The sequence below is a fragment of the Pantherophis guttatus genome, chromosome 1 (genome assembly GCF_059756535.1).
Source record: "Pantherophis guttatus breed Tessera chromosome 1, ASM5975653v1, whole genome shotgun sequence".
NCBI classification, from domain to species: Eukaryota; Metazoa; Chordata; class Lepidosauria; order Squamata; family Colubridae; genus Pantherophis; species Pantherophis guttatus.
The window spans coordinates 24,092,966-24,100,142 of record NC_142063.1 but is presented as its reverse complement, the minus strand read 5'-3'; positions in this window follow the sequence as shown (position 1 = coordinate 24,100,142).

The window sequence follows — 7,177 nt, the reverse complement described above, 5'->3', positions numbered from 1 at the left end:
TGGTTGATAGCCCGGGGGTTGGAGACCAGAAGTGGGTTTCAGCAGGTTCTGACCAGTTCTGGAGAACCGGTAGCGGAAATTTTGAGTAGTTTGGAGAACCGGTAGTAAAAATTCTGACTGGTCCCACCCTCATCTATTCTCTGCCTCCCAAGTCCCAGCTGATGGGGAGGAAATGGGAATTTTGCAGTAACCTTCCCCGGGATTGGGGAGGGAATGGAGATTTTACAGTATCCTTCCCCTGCCATGCCCACCAAGCCACGCCCACCAAGCCATGCCATGCCCACCAAGCCACACCCACAGAACCGGTAGTAAAAAAATTTGAAACCCACCACTGTTGGGGCCCTCTGTTCTAGAGAGCTTAAGCTTGCAATAAATATTTATACCCATTTGAACTGCCTGGATCTCCTGATTTCCCTGGCACTTGACTTTCTGCTTGCAAACCAAGTTCTTAATCACTTAGCTAAAGTCTTTCTTCCCTTATAAGCTGTTTATAGAGGTTGTTGTGAAATTCCGTGGAAATTTGGGCAACTCTTTCAGACACCTGAAAGGGATCTTCAGCAAAGCCCAGCGATATGTTCGAAGACTAGTGGGTATTGAACAAGATTAGGTACATTTCCTTTGTGAGAGAGCATTTAATTAGACCGTGACAATGTTTTCATTCTAATCCACTTGGTCCCTAGTCTCATTCTCAATTGCTGTGATCTTCAATAAGCAAGTCACAATTAATTGTTGGATTTTTAAGACTGGATTGTGGGGGAGAGGTATGCAGAGGAGAGATGTGATTTATACAAGTAAATGAATGGAATTATAAAAGTTTACTTAGATATATGTATTGATCTTCTTTGTCCATGCTGTCTTTGTCCTTTCTCCCATCCATCTGCAGATCTTAACTGGTACATAAAATTAGTCCAGCCATATTCTAAGAAGTTAAATGCAATTCTTGTGGAAGATGATTTGAAGCCATTCTTAAAGCCAAATCAGTAAGGCAATTTTCTTGTGTAAATGCTAAGCATTAAAGGGTGGTGGGGGATGGGGGAGAGATTTTAATATTCAGAAAGAGATTTTCTGCTGGTGATTTAGGATTGCAAAGGATGTGTTTATCCAAACAATGAAGGTACACTCCGAGCTGTCCAAGAGGCCAAGAAGAAAACACTGTATGGTGATAAATATCATTCCCCTAAGATAGCAGATGACAGAGAAGGCAAAAAGCTTGACCTTGTCATGAATTTTGCATGAGAATGAGCCTCTTTTCTTGCTGAGCAAAGGTGGACTTTTTATTCCTCCACCCCTAAAATGAAGTTTTTTTTTTAAAAAAAATCAATTTTTGCTTACTAATTTTGTAGGTTCAAAGGGAAATGCATTTTTTTTTAAATTTGATTTATATGCCACCCTTCTCCGGAGACTCAGGGCGGCTTACAATGCGCATTGAGCTCTATGGTGGAGAAAAATGCAAATTGGCTCAGACCTATTTTCAGTCAAAGCACTTTCCCATCAAATATAATGGCCGCATTGTTTAGATAAATTAGTTTCTCTCTTTTTCCAACATCATCTCCATCCCTTGTGCATCATCGTTTTGGTTTGTCTCGTCTAAGCATATTTCAATATCACGTTTGAATAATTGCATAGCGCTGCTGCCAGTCTCTGCTTCTTGGGCAGAAATTGGTCATTTTATGCATAATTTAAAATCCGCTGAAAAAAAAAAGTCAATACATATCATTAACATGAAGGAAAGATTGAATGAGATTTCTGTATTATGAAAATTGAACGCATTAAGAGCATCTCGGGTGAACAATGTTGCTTGAGAAAAAACACACACATACACCTCTCAATGCCACTTTCAATTTTAGCTTAGGCATGGAAAAGAAACATTTCCTTGGACAAAAGAAAAAGGAAGAAGCCTGTGAAAGACAGAAACGGGTATTGCGTGAGCTCTCATCTGTAATCACAGGTTGCAGGATGAATGCAGCTGTTTAGAAATAATGATAGTCTGCAATTTGATAAACATTTGCTACTCTTTATAGATTCTTAGTTCTGTCTCAAGAGTCTGTGGGTTGCCATAAACAATGTGAAGATTTGAAGTTAAAGAGGCAAAGAACTATGCTCGGGAAACATACATTTGTCAAGGTGCTTCAGGGAAAATCACCTAAAATTACATCAGACAAAATCACGGTCAAATATTCTTGAAGGATCTGAAAATACTGTCTTATACTATTATATATCCTTTCCTTTCTCTTTCCCAGAAGGAAATATCTCAACCTCACCACTCACTTTGCTGTTAAAGGTAGATGACAGTCACAATCCACAAGTTGTCCATCTCTGTTCTACAGTAAAGTGAAACATTGTGTGGCCTCCCATGAGGAACAATAGGAAATGTTCCACGGAACTCAAGCTCAACATCTGTTACATGGTAGATTTGATGGTCTTGCTCACTAAAGGATCCTATGGGAATTCAGAATACATGGAAAAACAGGTGGGAACTGATTTAATTATAACTATAGAAAGTAGGATTAAATGGAGAGAAGTTAGGTTCCCAAAGATCTGGACTGAACCTCTCTTTTTTATACATACTCTGAATCCTAAAAATTGGAGTGGCATATAAGCCATGCAGTAAGTAAGTAAGTAAGTAAGTAAGTAAGTAAGTAAGTAAGTAAGTAAGTGGTAAAGGTTTTCCCTGTCCAGTTTGTCTGCCTTTAGGCAGTGCTCATCTCTGTGTCTTACTTGAGGGAGCCAGCATTGTCTGAAGACCCTTTCCATGGTCATATGGCCAGCCATACCCCAAGATACATGGAATGCAGTTACCTTCCCACAAAAGTGATACCTATTTATCTACTTTCATTGGCATTCTTTTGAACTGCTGGGTGGGCATGTGGTGCTGAGGCAGGGGTGAAATCTAAAATTTGTTACTACCGGTTCTGTGGATGTGGCTTGGGGGGGGGTGTAATGTGACTGGGTGGGAGTGGGAAACTTTTTTTTTAACTTTTAAAAGCATTTTTTCTACAACCTTAAGAAGTTGCAGAAAAAAATGCTTTTAGAAGCTTCTGACAATCAGACAAGTTAGCTGACATTGCCAGAGGCTTTTAAAGGCATTTTTTTTCCTATGACCTCTTCGGCCAAAGGGGCAGGGATTTTTGCTACTGGTTCTCTGAGCCACCCGCCACCATCACTACTGGATCGGGCGATCCAGTCCGAACCGGGAGCATTTCACCCCTGTGCTCAGGTCTTGAATGTAGGCTGCCAGCTGACAAGCACAATGTGTTTAACTGCTGAGCCATCGCCCCCCCCCCCAAATAAGTAACTATTTGAGCAATGAGGTAACCAGGTATGGATGACACCATTGCATTCAGTGTGGTAAATACCAAAATGTATTATAAAAACAATCCAAAGCATGGACAATGAGCAAAAAACTCTTATTCCAGTGTTAAGAATTTAAAATAGGAATAGGAAAAGTATAGCCTCTGGATTTTTCCTTTTTCAACTCTCATCAGACCTCTGGTGAAAGAAAATGAAATTATAATTCAGCAAGGCCCTGGATCATCACTCCTTGGAAATCACAATTGTTTATGTCTGCATATGAATTCTGGAGATAACGGAGGAAAGGAGGCTTGGGATTGTACAGGAAAATGTATGATAATCGTGATTCATTGTGCAGCAATTGTATTCAAAAAATCTGTTTTTATTGATTTGATTTGATTATTTGATTTCTACGGCAGCCCATCTCAACAAGGGACTCTGGGCAGCATACATTATAAAACATAGAAACAATTAAAACAGTATAATATAAATACATATGGCATCAAGTAAAATTATTACTGTAGAAGCCTGTCCCAAAGGTGCATTTTTCCAGAGACAATGGACTTTCTTGTTTTTCTTTTGAAGATGGTTCACTTCTCATCCAAGAAGCTTCTTCAGCTCTGACTGGATGGTGGCGAATGGAAGGATTTATTCTCCTTGCAGACAGATGGTCATTTGCATTCTTTTAGTGAGTCATTAAAGCCTCCTGGAGGTTTACCTGTGTCATCAAGGTCACCTGAGTGGTGCAAATAGGTATGAAACTTTCTTGGAACTGTTGAAAGGACTGTGTTATAGACTGGAGATAGATGATGTCGTATCCCTCCCCCTTTGTTGAGAGAGGGCTGTTCAGTTTTGACATAGATGGCTTCTTTGACCTCTCTTTGAAACCAGCGGTCCTCTCTGTCCAAAATGTGGACTTTGCTGTCTTCAAAAGAGTAGCCTTTGTCTTTTAAATGCAGATGGACTGCTGAATCTAGTCCTGCTGGGATTGTTCTCGTATGTTGTGCCATGCATTTATGAAACAAAACAACCCTTCATAAACGTCTGACCACTGATTTCAGGGAGCCTGGTGACATTACTAAAGCAATGCAGTTTAAAATCTACAAAGAAATTCTTCACTTTCTGAACCAAACGTTTAAAAAAAATCAACCCGAATATAGGTTGTTCCTTTCACTCTTACATCCTCTTGTTTTATGATTTTATTATAATATTGGCAAATCTATTTTTAGCTTTTCTTGCAATGATCCCCAATATAACACTGCTCTCTAACAAAACAGAAACACACTAATCAGTCATTCCTCATGAGATAAATTAGATAAATGATAGACAGATGATAGATAGATAGATAGATAGATAGATAGATAGATAGATAGATAGATAGAGGAGAGAGAGAGAGAGATAGACAGATGATAGATAGATAGATAGATAGATAGATAGATAGATAGATGATAGATAGATAGATAGATAGATGATAGAAGATAGATAGATAGATAGATAGATAGATAGATAGATAGATAGATAGACAGACAGACAGATAGACAGACAGACAGACAGACAGACAGACAGACAGAGGATAGGGATAGAAGATAGATAGATAGATAGATGATAGATAGATAGATAGATAGATAGATAGATAGAAGATAAATAGATAGATAGATAGATAGATAGATAGATAGATAGATAGATAGAGGAGAGAGAGAGAGAGAGAGAGAGACAGATGATAGATAGATAGATGATAGATAGATAGATAGATAGATAGATAGATAGATAGATAGATGATAGAAAATAGATAGATAGATAGATAGATAGATAGACAGACAGACAGACAGACAGACAGACAGACAGACAGAGGATAGGGATAGAAGATAGATAGATAGATAGATAGATAGATAGATAGATAGATAGATAGATAGAAGATAAATAGATAGATAGATAGATAGATAGATAGATAGATAGATAGATAGATATAAAGAGAGATTAATGTCTATTTCCTGATAAGTCTCAGACCTTTTCAATGAATATGCACCTGTAAGAGATGACCAGGTTGAGGCCAATGGTCAAGCCCATCATCAGTATGGAGTCTCTTCACAACCACAAAAGACCTAAGTCCAGTCCTCCTTGAATTCAATTAACCAGTTTGCTTTGCCCTTTAGAGTTCAGATTTATTGTAGAGAGATAGCAAGAAATAAACTTGTTTGAACAACCCTGGTTCCTGATTTCTCGTGCCTGGCAGGACCACACTGATTATTAAAAGATCAATTCTTGCAAACTGCAGAGAGACAATCAGAACATGGATTGTGTCTCTGCTTCTCCAGAACCAAATGCAACCTCCCAACTAAAAGTCCGTAGAGATTCTCAGTCATCCAGGTTATGGTTGTTCCAAAGGTGCTTTTTCAGGAGGCAAGTGGACTTCCTTTTTTTTTCTTTTGAAGACTTTTCGCTTCTCATCCAAGAAGCTTCTTCAGCTCTGACTGGATGGTGGGGAATGGAAGGATTTATATTCCTTGCAGACAGCTGGTCATTTGCGTTCTTAGCGGGTCATTGAAGCACTTGGAGGTTTATCTGTGTCCTCAGGATCACCTGAGTAGTACTCCTTGTTTCTGTGGTCTGGAAATTTTTCTCTGGAAATCCATTCCTACACCCTTCAAAGGGTGTTCATCCCAAACTGTATAGCTAAAAGTCTGTAGAGATTCTCAGTCATCCAGGTCATGATTGTCCAAAGGTGCTTTTTCAGGAGGCAAACTGGACTTTCTTGTGTTTTCTTTGAAGATGTTTGGCTTCTCATCCAAGAAGCTTCTTCACTATCCTGTCAGAGCTGAAGAAGCTTCTTGGATGAGAAGCGAAACATCTTCAAAAAAAAAAACAAAACCAAAAACAAGAAAGTCCAGTTGTCTCCTGAAAAAGCACCTTTGGGACAATCTCCCAACTGGTTTTTTTGGAGAGACCCTGGAGCTTCCCTCAATGAATTCATTGTCAATGAATTTTAGGAGCAAATTGGTTAAAAATTTATAACACAATTTCTTTCCATTGTCAGGTGAGAACTGTGTAAGCCTTAAAATAGAATTGATGCTGTTGTGTGACACAGCACCACCTACTCTGTATCAACATGTCATCACTTCATATCATCAACATAAAGTGTGGTCCCCAGCTATCACAAGGTTACCCACACTCTAAACACAATCTCTGTTTGTAGAATTATGAAATGGATAAGCAGCAAAGGATTTTCTGAATGTTAGAGCTTCAATTTTACCCTGCATTCTTCAAATCAATCAATCAATCAATATGAAAGAGTTGCTGGCAAAAAAAAATCTGCCTTATCCTAGATAAGCAAAGTCTGTCTGAGTTAGCAAGCTAGTTTTTAAAAAAGTCTCCTATGTATGCTAAGTTCATTATTATTTATGCTGATATTCATATTTCGCTATGGAAGTAGACAGAAGGTTTGAGGATACTATGATTTGACTTGAAAAATTGGACCTTGGGGTACACTTTTAATCTCTCAAACCAGTCCAGCTGTTCTCAGCCTTAGGCTGCAAAGCTCTCGGGTCTCTAGTTGGGGGTTGGTGAATGATATGAATGAATTTATTGGTGACATTTATGAATGAATTACAAACTGCATGTATGCAAAGTTGCTTGAGCATTTCAGGGAAGACGTGTTTGGCATTTCAGAGTGGTAGCATGCTTGGTAAAGTGTTCACGTTTTAGGTTTGTTTTTGTTTTCCATAAAAATTGAGGAAGAGAACACAGTGGTCAGATTATATTATTACTGCTGGATAGAGAAAGGTCTCTCCATCATTTTTACCAATTTTCACTCAATTTGCTGAAAGAGAGTTTGCTTAAGAAAAATACTCTTCCCCAAAAAAGAAAAGAATGTTGAATGACATCCTTC